At 35.1% G+C, this 14,343-nt stretch overlaps 1 long non-coding RNA gene across 1 annotated transcript in view; it reads left to right on the top strand.

The window, feature by feature from the left end:
- Positions 1–14,343, top strand: part of LOC125171099 (uncharacterized) — a 67,031-nt gene that overhangs the window by 14,850 nt on the left and 37,838 nt on the right. Inside the window, exon 2 of the long non-coding RNA XR_007154187.1 lies at positions 2,959–3,033. This is a non-coding gene — a long non-coding RNA (uncharacterized LOC125171099). The remainder of the gene's footprint in view (positions 1–2,958; positions 3,034–14,343) is intronic.

Genomic DNA, 14,343 nt, shown 5'->3' with positions numbered 1-14,343 from the left:
AATTCATAATGACAAGAAAAATCAATTGGCCAAATTCAAACCACAATGGGATACCACCTCACACCTATCAGAATAGCTAGCATCAAAAAGTAGGTAACAAGTGTTGGCAAGGATGTGGAGACATTGGAACCTCATACACTGCTGGAGAAAATGTAAAATGATTCAGCCACTTTGGAAAACCAGTTTGGCAGTTCATCAAGTGATTAAACATAGAGTTACTAGAGGACCCAGCAATTCCAGCTCTTGGGTACATACCCAAGAGAAATCAAAGCAGACGTCCATGTAAAACTTTGTAAATGAATGATTATATAGCAGCTCTTATTAACAATAGCCAAAAAATGGAAACAACCAAATATTCACCAACTGATGAATGGATAAACAAAACATGATATATTCATAAATGGAAAATTATTCACCTATTAAAAAGCAATGAAATACTGATACATGTCAGAACATGGATGAACCCAGAAAATATGCTAAGTGAAAGAATCTAATTATAAAAGACCACATATTGTATGATTTCATTAATATGAAAATCCAGAATAGGGAAATCTATAAAGACAGAAAGTAAATTAGTGGTTCCTTGAGGTTGGGAGGGGGATAGGGAGATAAGGAATGATAGCTAATGGATCTGGGGTTTCTTTTTAAGGTGTTGAAAGTTTTTCTTAAATTGACATGGTGATGCTTCTACATATCTAAATATACTAAAAAGCATACAATTGTACAATTAAATGTATAATTGTATGGTATACGAATTATATCATCAATAAAGCTCTTTTTAAAAACCAACCCAGAATGGACACAAACGTTACTAGCAAACAAGTGCATTGAAACAGTCATTATAGTGTATTCCATGTGTTTGTAAGGTTACATAGATACATGGAAAATCAAACCTCTAGAGGTGAAAGTTTTAATGTCCAGGATGGAAAATGCAATGAATGTGATGAACAGCTGGCTAGATTGAAGAAGAAAAAAAATAATGAACTTGAATAAATAGCAACAGAAACTATCCAAAATAAAACATAAAGAAAAAAAGGAATTTAAAAAGTAAACATCATGAGTGAGCTGTGGGACAATGTCAAGTGATTACATACATATGTAATTAGAATGCCCAAAGAACTGTTGAGAGAGACAGAGAAAATATCTGACTAAATGGCTAAAACTCTTCCAAATTTGATGAAAATTATAAATGCATAGATCCAAGAAATCAGTGAACCTCAAGCACAGGAAAAATGGAGAACTAAAGAATATCATAATCAAATTGCTCAAAACCAATGATAAAGAGAAAATCTTAAAAGCAGCAATGGCAAAACATACATTCCAACAAGATAAGGATGATAGCAGATTTCTTATTAAAAACAATACAAGTGATGGGGTCCCTGGGGGGCTCAGTCAGTTAAGCATCTGACTCTTGGTGTCATTTCAGGTCATGATCTCATGGTTAGTGGGTTCGAGCCCTCATCGGGCTCTGTGCTGACAGTGTCTCTCTCTGCCACTCCCCTGCTTGTGCATGCTTTCTCTCTCTCACACACACAAAATAAATACATAAATAAGTAAACATTTTTTAAAAACCTTCTTGAAAAAAAACCCAACAATGCAAGTGAGAAAATGATGGATCACATTTTTCAAAAAACTAAAAGACTGTCAAACTTGAATTCTGTGCCTAGCAAAAATATCTTTTGAGAACAAAGTCCTTACAAAAACACATTTTTCTGCTTTAGTCTCTTCAAATAGTGAGTAACTAATAACATCACACCAATCTTGCATTTTCATAATAAGTCCTACTTAGTCATGATATAATAACCTATTTGAACCTAGGTTGGTTGAGTATGGCAATATTTTGGTGAAACTATTTCAAACTTGCTCTTGAATGAGATCCAGCTGTTGTTTTACTTTCTTTTGCTGTCCCTGTCCCGTAATAACAGGTAATGCTAGTGTCACAGAGGAGAGTGTTTCCTCTTCCTTAACACTCTGTAATAGTTTACTCAATATTCAAATTATTCATTCGTGAGCATGCAGTAGAAATTTCCAGGGAAGACACCCAGGCAGCAAGGTTTCTTTTTGGGAAAATTTTTCACTAAGAATGAATGTACTTAACGTTTTTAGGACTATTTGGTGGGGTTTTTTTGTTTGTTTTTGTTTTTTGTTTTTTTAACCTTGAGACTGTTTTGAAAAGTTACATTGTTCTAGGAATTAGTACCTCTTACCCAAGTTTTAAGTAGCATAAAATTATCCGTAAAATCTTCTGAATTTCCTCTTCACATCTGGAATATCAATAATCGTGTCATTTTAAAATTTCATTTTATACTTGGTCTTCTCCTTTCTATTCTTCTACCAGTTTTACCAGAGTTTGTTTATTTTATTAGCCTGTTTCAATATCAATTGTTTAGTTGATATTCTCAGTTTGTTTTTAATCTTAATAATTACTGCTCTTACCTTTATTACTACCTTAAATGCATTCGTCGTCTTCCTTCCCTTGCTGTTGATGAGAAGTAACAGTCTCACTGTAGCTGTTTTGTACATCAGTCTTTTCCCTTTGACTTTTTTGATATCTTCTTTTTATCTTTGGGTGTCTTCAGCTTTATCTTTGCATATGTAAGTGTGGATTTGTCTTCCCTTTTCGGACTTGTTGATCTTTTTAAATCTATGGATTAATGTCTTTTCATTATTTGGGGTGGAATTCTGAGTGGTTGTGTTTTTTAACACTTTTATTTTTACAATAGATTCCTTTTAATAGAAAATTTGGGAGGATAGTACAGACAGTTGCTATATCCAGTTCACATCCAATTCTCCCTATTCCTAACATCTTTCATTGTAGTACAATTTGTCACAAATAATGAACCAATATTGATAAGTGAAGTGGAAAGTCTATAAACTTTATAATAAAGTTATTGATGTGTAAACTAAAGCTTATTTATATTTCCTTAGTTTTTACCTAATGTGCTTTACCTATTTTAGGATCTTATCCAGGATACTACATTGTATTCAGTCCTGTGTCTCCTTAGGCTCCTCTTCACGGTGACAGTTCCTCAGGTATGTCTACTTTTGATGACCTTAACAGTTTTGAAGGGTACTGGTCAGGTATTTTGTAGAGTTTCCTTCTGTTGGAATTCATCTGATGTTTTTCTTATTATTAGACTGGGGTTGTGAGTTTTTAGGAGGTAGATCACAGAGGTAAATTACTACTTTCATAACATAATAATAACAAGGGTACATATTATCCACATGACTTGTCAACGTTGTTAATCTTGGTCACCTGGCTGAAGTCATTTGTTAAGTTTCTCCCTTGTAAAGTTACTCTTTTTCCCTTTTTTCAAACTTCAGAAGAAAGTCATTGGGCACAACTCACACTTAAGGACTGTGGAGTTATACTGTATCTCCTTTAGGGCAAAATAAGTATATAAATTGGTTGGAGTTCTTCTGCATGGGAGATATATCTATTTTCCCTATTTATTTACCTGATCATTTATATCAGTATGGACTTGGATATTTATTTTACACTTTGCATTATAATCTGTTATTACTTTATTTTGCTGCTCAAATTACCTTAGCTTTGGCAATGAGGAGCTCTTACAGTGGTCTCTTGTGTCCCTTTAGCATACCAGATCATTGTGGTTTGCTTATGTGCTCTATCTTGTTTTGTTTTGTTGAGCATTTTCTTATTTTCTGGTACTACAAGATAGCCCACACTCATACTGCATATTTATGGCCCCAGCTCTAGAATCAGTAACTTCTCCAATGATCCTCCATTCCTTTCACTGGAGAGCAGTATGAGAAACCAAGATCTGGGTGCTGAATATATTCATTGCTACTAGAATGCTGTTGCTTTTTGTTCTGCCAGCTGACAGATGAAGGAAATACGTATATGTACCAGTCATTATATTTTATTGGCAGGCTTTGTTTTTTAGAGCATCTTTATATTCACAGCAAAATTGAGCAGAAAATACAAAAATTTCCCATACACCCCTTCCCCACATTTGCATAGCCTCCCCCATTATCAACATCTCACAGCAGAGCGGTACATTTCTTACAAACAATGAACCTACGCTGACACATCTTTAAACCCAAAGTCCATAGTTTACAATAGGTTTCACTGTTAGTGTACATTCTAGGGGTTTGGATAAATGTATAATGACATGTTATCTGCCACTATAGTATCATAGAGCATATTTTCACTGCCCCCAAGTCCTCTGTGTTCTGCCTGTTCATCCCTCCCTCCCCCTAACTCCTGGCAGCCATGGTATTTGTTGCCTTTTCCAGAATGTCATATAGTTGGAATCATATAGTATATACACTTTCAGATTTACTTCTTTCACTTAGTAATATGCATTTAAGCTTCTTCCGTGTATTTTCATGGTTTGATAGCTTCCTTTTAGCACTAGATAAAATTCCATGGTCTAGCTATACCATAGTTTGTCCACTAACTTACTGAAAGACGTCTTCATTGCTTCCAAGTTTTGGCAATTACAGAAAAAAAGCTGCTATAAATGTCTGTGTGCAGGTTTTTGTGTGGACATAGGTTTTCAACTTACTGGGGTAAATATCAGGGAGCACAATTGCTCAATCATATGGTTAAGAGTATGTTTAGCTTTGTAAGAAACTGCCAAACTGTCTTCTAAAGTGGTTGTGTCATTGTAGATTCCCACTGACAATGAATGAATGTTTTGTTGTTGACATTTGGTGTTACTAACATTTTAGGTTTTCACCATTCTAATCGGTTGTAATGGCATCTTGTTGTTTCGGTTTGCAATTCCCTGATTACATATGATGTTGAGCAACTTCTCATATGTTTATTTGACATCAGGGTATCTTTGATGAGATGTCTGTTCAGAGCTTTTGCTTATTTTTTAATTGATTTGTTTATTTTCTTATTGTTAAGTTTCAAGTGTTCTTTGTATATTTTGGGAGACCGGTCCTTTGTCAGATAGGTCTTTTGCAAATATTTTCTCCCAGTCTGTGTCTTATTTTCTTGACACTATCTTTTGCGGAGCAGAAGTTTTTAATTTAATGAAGTTCAGCTTATCAATTATTTCTTTCATGGGTCATGCCCTTATATTTTTAGATACTGCTTTTTCCTATTTGTATTCTCCTCTCCTTCTGGAATCCAAATAAGTATATGTTCATCTCTTCATTCTCTTTTCCATGTATCTTATGCTTCCATTAGAACTTTCATAGACCTGTCTTTCCATGCTACATTTTATTTTGCCTTGTGTATTTAGATATTTTAAACTGCAAGCTACCAATTTTCATTGCAATTTTATTTGTGGAAAATCTTTGCATTCTCAAATTTTCCTCTCATCTACCAAGTACTGTCTAGAATGACTCCATGTTCTCAAAATGAAGTTTTTTTTTACACTACACAGGAAGTATAAATTCAGGCTGAATACAACATGTGGATTGTACTATCAGATTTTCAGTGCTTTTCTTTTTCTGCCTTCTACTCAGCACCAAGTTCATGACAGTAACTATTCCTTGCCACAATAAAAGGAACAGGTGTTTAATATATTTCTACTTTACCCTTACACTGAAGATGTAGTCTACAGAATCTCAGGCATATGGTAGAAGGGAATATATTGTATTAAAATCATGAACCTGGTTCAGCTCTGGATTTCATCTCAAATATAACGTATCTAGTGAGGCCACAGAAAGCAAAACTCAGTGGTACAAGGCTTATCAAATGCTTTCAGTATAAAAACCAGCTTCTGTGCTCCACTATCCTTTCTGAGTTTTTACTTTCACTAGGATTTTTGGTACGAAAATATTACTCACTTTCTTGCAAGATCACCAATGCATTTGTGATGATTTAAGTTATTTTATCCATAGTTTTGAGGATTTTTCAACAAAGAAGATCAATTCATGGACCTAGTCTGTCACATAGGCGGAAATACAAATCTTTTACTCCATTTTCCTTCTTTTCTCACTAGTAGCCAACTTACATCAAGAGCAAATTCTAGAAATATGCAATATATATACCTTTCCAAAAGTCACAAAAGAATAGCTTTGGTATCCATGTCCCATTAAATCTTTCTAAAAGCTTTATGCTCCACACTTCCCCTTGCTACTTACCCTTTCTTTTCACCCTAGAAAAAGTGATAAGCATCTCTGTAGTTTCACTGTTTGATTCATGGCATCTATACTATTTTGTGTAGTTTTACAGAACCTATCATTTAAAAAAGCATTGAAACAGAACATAAAAATATTTCTTAACCCATATGAAATACCTTCTTTATGAAGCTAAAAACATTGCTGACAACTGATCTGGAAAACATAAACAGAAAGAATGATTGTTCAATGTTGATTTTTAAAGATGCATTTAAAAAGAAAACCCAATATTTACCAGGGCATGGTTTTTCCTGCTTATTTGCAATGACTGCAAAGGAAATCAGCATCATTCTTCTCATTTTTGTTTTGCTTTGCTTTAAGGGAAAACAATCCCGTGGGGCACCTGGGTGGCTCAGTTGGTTAAGCTTCTGACTTTGGCTCAAGTCATGGTCTCACGGTTCATGAGTTCTATTAGTGCAGAGCCTGCTTTGGATCCTCTGACCCCCTCTCGCTGGGCCCTTCCCCCGCTCATGCTTTCTCTCAAAAAATAAATAAATAAAAGAACCCCATGTATTTTAAAGCCCCTTTAGCAGAATTATTGTTTATTTTATATGTCAAATGAAAATCAACTTTAAAATCTTTAGCTTCTGCCTCTTAGAAAAAAATGTTTAGCACAATTATTATTTCTTAATAGCTATCAACAATCCATGTGAGAATAGGAGTATTGGTTTAAGAAATAGGATATTGCCACTTTTGCTAAGCTGTACAAGAGTCAGTATATTTTGACAGATCTATCTAGGAAGCCAAATATTGTCACCATTTTATTCCTCTAATAATGATGATTTCACAGATATCAGAAAATTGCTTTTCCTATATATTGATCCTCAGGCCAACAAACAGAAACGAAGTTAAAGCCAGACCTTATAAAAATCTTTCAATCTCCTCCAAAATAACCAGTTTCATGATTTTATATGACATAAAACTTGAAGTTAAATTTGGTACACAACAAGCCATCCATCAGGGTTTATACCTTTGCTTCCATTGGCAAGGACTAGTCAGAGCAGCTAAGTAGGATAGGGGAGGTTTAACAGAGAAACAGGAAAACATCAGAGCAAAGAGCTTTTAGGTAATGTGTGGAGGGGAAGGATAGGAAGTAATCATAAAATAAAGTACTTCAGATTACTTGTAGCAGGACCATGCTGTTATTGTTATTTACGTAAGTCATTTACCTTCCTTCATTTTTCCTCTTGGGTTTTGCCTACATCCGGTCAGCCTGGTGTGCTTTATCCTAGTGAAGCAAACCAAGTGATGAAGTTAGCAAGATCCTACTGGCATTTTTATCAAAAATCCCACACCTGTGAAAGATAACTTGCACCCTGTAGCTCAGAAGAGCTGTAGGAGCAAAGAGGCAGGGTCACATCTGGAGAAACAGGAACTTTGACATTCTCGCACAGATTCTCAGGCTCTCCGGTGCCTGGGTGGCTCTGTCAATTCAGCGTTCAACTTCAGCCCAGGTCATGATCTCACAGTTCAAGAGTTGAAGCTCCACACTGGGCTCTGTGCTGACAGCTTTGGATCCTCTATCCCCCACCCCTGCCTTCTGCTCCTTCCTCATTCAATCTCACAAATAATAAATAATAAAAAATTTAAAAATAAAAGATTCTCATGGCCTCAAGTGTGACTGATGGAATGGAAAGAACTAGATTCCTGAAGAGATTAGGCAATAGAGTCTAAGAAAACCCAATATTAAATATTAATATTGTGTCTTAGGGACAATCTATAATGAATTGATGACCAAGGATCAGAAGGTTACATATATCTCAGGAGATAGCCTTATGTACACCTGGTATTGAAAGTCAAATACTCTCCTTCTCCACACTAACTTCACCAGCCATTAAGGCTGGTCATGATAAATGCTACCTTTGCACTGTATCTTTTTGTCACTTGGAAAAAGGAGAATCATCCTACATTTATGAAGGCTAAAGTTTTTTTTTCCCCTATCAAAACGGGGCATAAAATACGTTTTTTAAGAGAAAATTATGTACTTTTTTCACATGCGTTAATGCATAAAATTTGTATCCCCACTACCTTAAAAGTAGATATTAATCCTTTTTTAAGCCTAACATAGGAAGCTATATAATAAACCAAATTCATGCCAATAAGAGAAGTCATTTTATAAAGGGGGATAAGAGGAATTCACCATCATTTTTAGAAGCACACTGGTATTTATTGTACCAAAAGGACCAGAAATGACAGCTGAGGAAGTCTCTTTTTGTGACAGAATTTTGAACAATTGTGAACATAGACTAATTTCAGAGTTCTTAGTCAGTGACAGCTGTTGTATAAAGAAAAAGTGGTTTGAGATAGAATAAAGTGGATCATCAGAATGAAGGCCATGAACATGATAAATGTCCCTGTCTGTATCTAGGACAGACATTTCCCCTGACAGTACTGCTTATGAATTTAATATCTGAAAGAGAATTAGTTGTTACCATTAAGTAGGTGATGTATTTATATGAAATATTGAAAATAGTAACATCTATGTTTATTGTGTAAATGGTGTGCCCAGGGCACTGGCTCCAAGTTGAAAGTGTGTTTCACCCATTGTTAAGATTCTCTGAATCACATGGACTCCCCTGTCAGGCATAGTTACGACAGTGGTGCCCAAACTAGGCTAACCTATAAACATCATCTTTATGGAATCAGATCCAAACATCTATATGGCATATTTTCTAGTGTATATGTTTAAGCTATTGATTAACCGAATGATCATAGAATTTCTCCTGCATGGGAGAAAGGTATTTTGAATACAAAATGTGTGTCCATTTATTGGTGACTCAGAAATGTCATTAAAAGTAAACCTAATAAGTATGTTAAAAAGAAATTTTTTAATGAGTGCTTGCTATACATCAATAAACCATTGAATTTCCAATTATAATACTTGAGCTTTATTTCCACATTTCAAATATTATCATATTTACTTTTCAGTTTTTAAAAGATAATTATTAATGAAATATATTTTCCAGTATTTCTCCACTATTTAGGAATTGGTAATCCACTTAAATATTGTCTTATTTTTCTCCTATTCTTTTTTTTTCTGTTTCCTGCCTGTAATTTGGACTTTGAACATCTTATTAATCACATTAGGAATGTAAGGTGTGAAGCCATAAGAGAAAATCTACTACAACTCTAAAATAATTTTTTAATAATTTAATACAGAAATTAGAACATTGACGTGAAGTTTTGCTTTAATAATAACCTAAAATATGTGGCTATTAAGTTTACACTGGAAATAGATAACACAAAGCAAGGAAATACCATAAACAGAAGTTACAATATGTGACCTGTGATGTGATGTATGACAAAAATTGATAATTTCTCATCATCAATAATTTAGAAGGCAGACTGTTTGCTGACTGAAGCTCAGGCTCTAGGGAAAGTGGATAGAAAGAACCAGGATGTGTGTTGGCTTTTATTTACTAATTTTAGCAGATGGGCCCATATCTGAGCCTCAGACTTTGGTTCCCCAGATTTGTACCAGCAAGAAACCAACCTCACGAAGGATTCACTGCCAGCGCCCAAATCAAGTGAAGGTATGGGTGAGAGCAATGATGCAACAGAGCCATAGAAAGCAATGAATGAGGGAGTTCCTCTCTAAGGAGTTGAGTCTGTTCAGTATGTGGCAAAAGTGTCCTACCCAGATATTTGCTAGCCTGAGCAAACTGAAGCAGGGAGGGTCACAACAAAATGCACACTCTTCTTTCCACAGTACAGGGTTATCGCCAGGATGTGACTGCCCAGCCAGGATACATTTTCCAACCCCACACCAACGCCTGCCCTTCCCTGCATCCTGCTTGCACATGGCCATTTGATTAAGTCTTATCTGTGCAAAGCTATAGAAGGTATATGTGCATTTTTTAGCAAAAATTTTGTAAAAGGGTTGGGATCCCCCGTTATTTTACCCTTTTCACTGGCCAGGTAGAAACGACAAGGCCCAGAAAGCTGACATTTAGCATTCTGTTAGCATAAGGCATGTGCCACACATGAAGAGCTAAGTGAATGTGAGCTATCATCCCATTATTGGAAATGATTAGTAAATGTTTTTAATTCTTTACTTTGGGCAATTTAAAATTTACTGGCTTGAAAACTCTTTTCAAACTCATGTATTAAGCTTCCCCTTGTGCTTGTCCACCCATACAATTCAACTTCTGCATACAAGCCACACCAAAACTAAAAAGAAAAAAAAAATCAATAAAAATTCAGGCACATATCCACCTAGGAATTTTTTTGTGGAAAAACTTCTTGGGAATGTATAAAGTATTCAAGTAAATTATATTTGGGGAAAAATCAATACCTGTATGTATTTTTCCTGAGAAATATGTATATTCTAATATTTCAGACCCACTATTAGTATTAATAGTGGCCAATAATTAAGAGGTCAAAATAGATGGTTTAGCTTTGACCTGTGGAAGAAATAATAAATGAATTCATTAGTATGAGGATGTTCTCTAATGTATTACATATGTAATATCTACCATAAAACTGCAATTCATGTCCCTCCACTGCAAACTTATAAGACTCTATCAGCTTTCCAATCTATTATATCTGAGATCATATACAGAGGATGAGTCATTGAAATGTTTCAGTCATGTTCAAAGAATGTGAACAGACAGCCCCTCTGGGTAATCCAAGTTCTGAGTTCAAGTAGCAAAGTCCCTCTACTTGATTCTGTGCTCAAGTCTGATTTATCTTTAAGGAAAAGAAAAAATATATGTATAATTTAAATATATACTGTACATATATTTTTATACATGTGTGAACATTTTACATGTATGTAAGCATATGTTTACATATGTTATATAAATATGGTTCAGGGAGATAGGTATAGAGAGAGATGTATAGATAGACACATAGATTGATTTCTAAAGAAAAAAAAGTAGGGAAACAAATTGACTACATATTATTTTATTGGATATTAGTTCCCTACATTTGCACAAGGAGCATACTGAATAGTATGTTCCAGATTCTTCTGTGTTAGGAAAAGCAGCCCCATGCATGCAGTCTCTTGACGCCTAGTCAACTGCATAAGAATAGACTTTGGGCCTGGAACACCTCCTTACCAAGAGATAGAGTCTTCACAAACTATGCTGGACTTAGCACCTTGTGTGAGAATATATTTCCTTTTCAGACTCAATGTGTGTTCCTTTGCTCTACTTAAGCATGTATGTCATATGGCACCTGGCCAATCCCACTGCTTTATCTGTCCCCTGTAGGGAGAGGAGGGGATTGGGTCCTTCATTTTTGGCCACATCCCTGCATTGACTTCCAGGGGAAACCTGCTGGCAATAAGGAACCAGTGCCCACTACTGAAGCTCATCTTACTCTGTCTCTTCTCTTCATAAGTGTCATTCCTTCGAGTGTTTGGCTGTATTGTGTTATTCCTTGGCAACTCCAATACCAAGATGGAGTGGACAGAAGTGTTTAGTGTTCTACTCCTGATAATAGACAAGAGAAACCACTTTCTCTGTATTCTGTACACACTTCCAACAGCATTGCTCAGTATAGGCCTTAAGTTAAGTACTTCTCTAATTCCAATTGGTTAATACATTAGCTTCAGATTCCTGAGGGCACTTGATGAACCACCCCTAAGCTACCTTCCCAAAGTCCTTATGAGGTAGGTTGACCAAAGAGATTATAAATCATCCATAAAAGTTAAACACTGACCTATATATTCTAAGTCTAAAATAATATTCAGAATTAAATTGTATACCTATTGAGAAAGCGAAAAATATTCTTTCTTCCTATTTGTGAATCTATTACTTCTTTTTCTACCTAACGTGACCTAAATTTTCTTCATTCGGCAGGTGTTTATTGAGTGCCTCCAATGAACCAGGCACTGCCCTAGCAGATGAGAACAAAAAAATAATAATAATAAACAGAACGAAGTTCCCCTCCACCCCCACTTAGAGTCGTATACTTGTGGTATAGACAGCTAGCAAACAAGTGTAGAATCAGTTGAAGATAAGAACTTTTGGGAAAAGAAGCAGGGTAAATAAATATAATGTGATGAGGATAGTATTTGCATAAGGTAGTCCAAAAAAGCCTCTCTGTGGGGATGACCTTTGAGCAGAAATGTGAGTAAATTGAAGGAGTAAGTCGTATGAATATCTGCTACAAGAGCACTTCCAGTAGAAACAAATCTTCTCTAGTTGTTTTCTATTTAGGCATCTTGTTTCACCCAAAAGATTACAATGTTCTTGAAGACATCTTCTATTTATTTTGTATCTACCTCAGATAGTAGTCTCAAAGTAATCTGATTATCAGTATATACAAAGAGGAGTAGTGGGATTTTTATGGAGATATTTTATATATGTACTAATATTAAAAGTAATTGTGTGCTGAGAATGTAGTATCTAGTAGATTACAGAGGGAAATAGCCATGGCAGCTTGAAAAAAAACAAGTGAAAAATAAATCTTTGTCAATGACAGAAGAGGTCCCAGGACTAGCAGCACATATGTGTGATCCACAAAAATAAAATCTGAGGGCAGATTTTTCACTGGAATCTGTGTCTTTTTGTGACATGATTATGTGTCACTCTATTACATGGATACTTTTTTTTTTTAAGTAATACATTTAAAAAGCAGGATGAGGTTGAAGGACCAGGAAAAAAGATAGCAAATGTGCACGAGTGAAATCCAATTTGCCAGGAGAATTAAACTTTTAGAAATCTAATATCCTTAAAATTTATTTCAGAGGTGTTTAACTACCATTCCCATTCTGAATATGTGAAGAAACTAATATGGAAAGGAAAGTTAGCCAACTTGAATTGCATTGTTTTCAAACAGATGCATTAATGGTAAGAAAATTTAGCAGATTAATCCACTCAGAATCAACCCATTCTCTTGCACTTCAGAAATCAAGAGTTTAAACCTTTTGTAATACTCTAGCTCAAAATAGAACTTGTGCTTGATTTCAACTAGCATAGAGTTATGCTTATAGGTCTTAACACTGTTTACATTTTATACTTTAGCTAAAAAATTTATATTCTTTTGACTGACTCTAAGACAAATTTGTAAGAAAATAGACTTCCTGGTGTACCTGAAATCTAAATAGATTGGTATCGTGATACCTGAAAATCTTGATATCTGAAAATATCTATTGGAAAAGATTTAGGAAAGAACAAAACAAGGCAATTCTTATATCACAGTAAAGAGTTCAGACTATAAAACCAGATGACCAGGATTCAAATCCTGACTCTGCCATTCACCATCCATGTACCCTTCGATGAGCAGTTAACATCTTTGTTTCAGTTTCCTTAGCTAAAAAATGGAAAAAATTAATAGACCTCCTTAAGTTTGCACAGAAATATGAATGTGTTAACATGCATAAAAATAAGTGGACCGATACCTATTTTTGAAATATTTCAACACATAATACATACTGGGATATCTTTTTGCTACTAGTAATATGGCAGGGCTTTTAAGAAAATTAAATGAGATAGTTTATGTAATACATATAAAAGGCTCAGCATAGGGGCTAATTACAAATGGTAGTTTTATTTTTTTTTTCAGTATATGAAATTTATTGTCAAATTGGTTTCCATACAACACCCAGTGCTCATCCCAAAAGGTGTCCTCCTCAATACCCATCACCCACCCCCTTCCCTCCCACCCCCCATCAACCCTCAGTTTGTTCTCAGTTTTTAAGAGTCTCTTATACTTTGGCTGTCTCCCACTCTAACCTCTTTTTTTTTTCCTTCCCCTCCCCCATGGGTTTCTGTTAAGTTTCTCAGGATCCACATAAGAGTGAAAACATATGGTATCTGTCTTTCTCTGTATGGCTTATTTCACTTAGCATCACACTCTCCAGTTCCATCCACGTTGCTACAAAGGGCCATATTTCATTCTTTCTCATTGCCACATAGTACTCCATTGTGTATATAAACCACAATTTCTTTTTCCAACAAATGGTAGTTTTAAATAGGAGCATTATCACCATCAAAATCCCTATCCCTAACCTTCATCTGGAAAATTCTGATATATAAACTAAGCAAAAGAAATGTCACTGGGCCCAGTGCATGCCCATGAATTCTATGTATGGAACAACTTAGACCCAGACAGAAATAAGTATTGTTAGGGCACCACACAACAAGAGGTACCATTGTCTTTATTCCTGGACACAAGATTGAAATAACTATTTAGAGACTATCTTTCTAAAATGAATACTAAATTCAACTTCTTATATTTCTATAAGTTATAAAGACAGAGTGTTAATTGATAATATTAGAAACTACCCTCTGA

Source organism: Prionailurus viverrinus, chromosome B4 (assembly GCF_022837055.1).
Source record: "Prionailurus viverrinus isolate Anna chromosome B4, UM_Priviv_1.0, whole genome shotgun sequence".
Taxonomy (NCBI): Eukaryota; Metazoa; Chordata; class Mammalia; order Carnivora; family Felidae; genus Prionailurus; species Prionailurus viverrinus.
The sequence above is the reverse complement of the archived record's forward strand: the minus strand, read 5'-3'. Positions and strand labels throughout refer to the sequence as shown.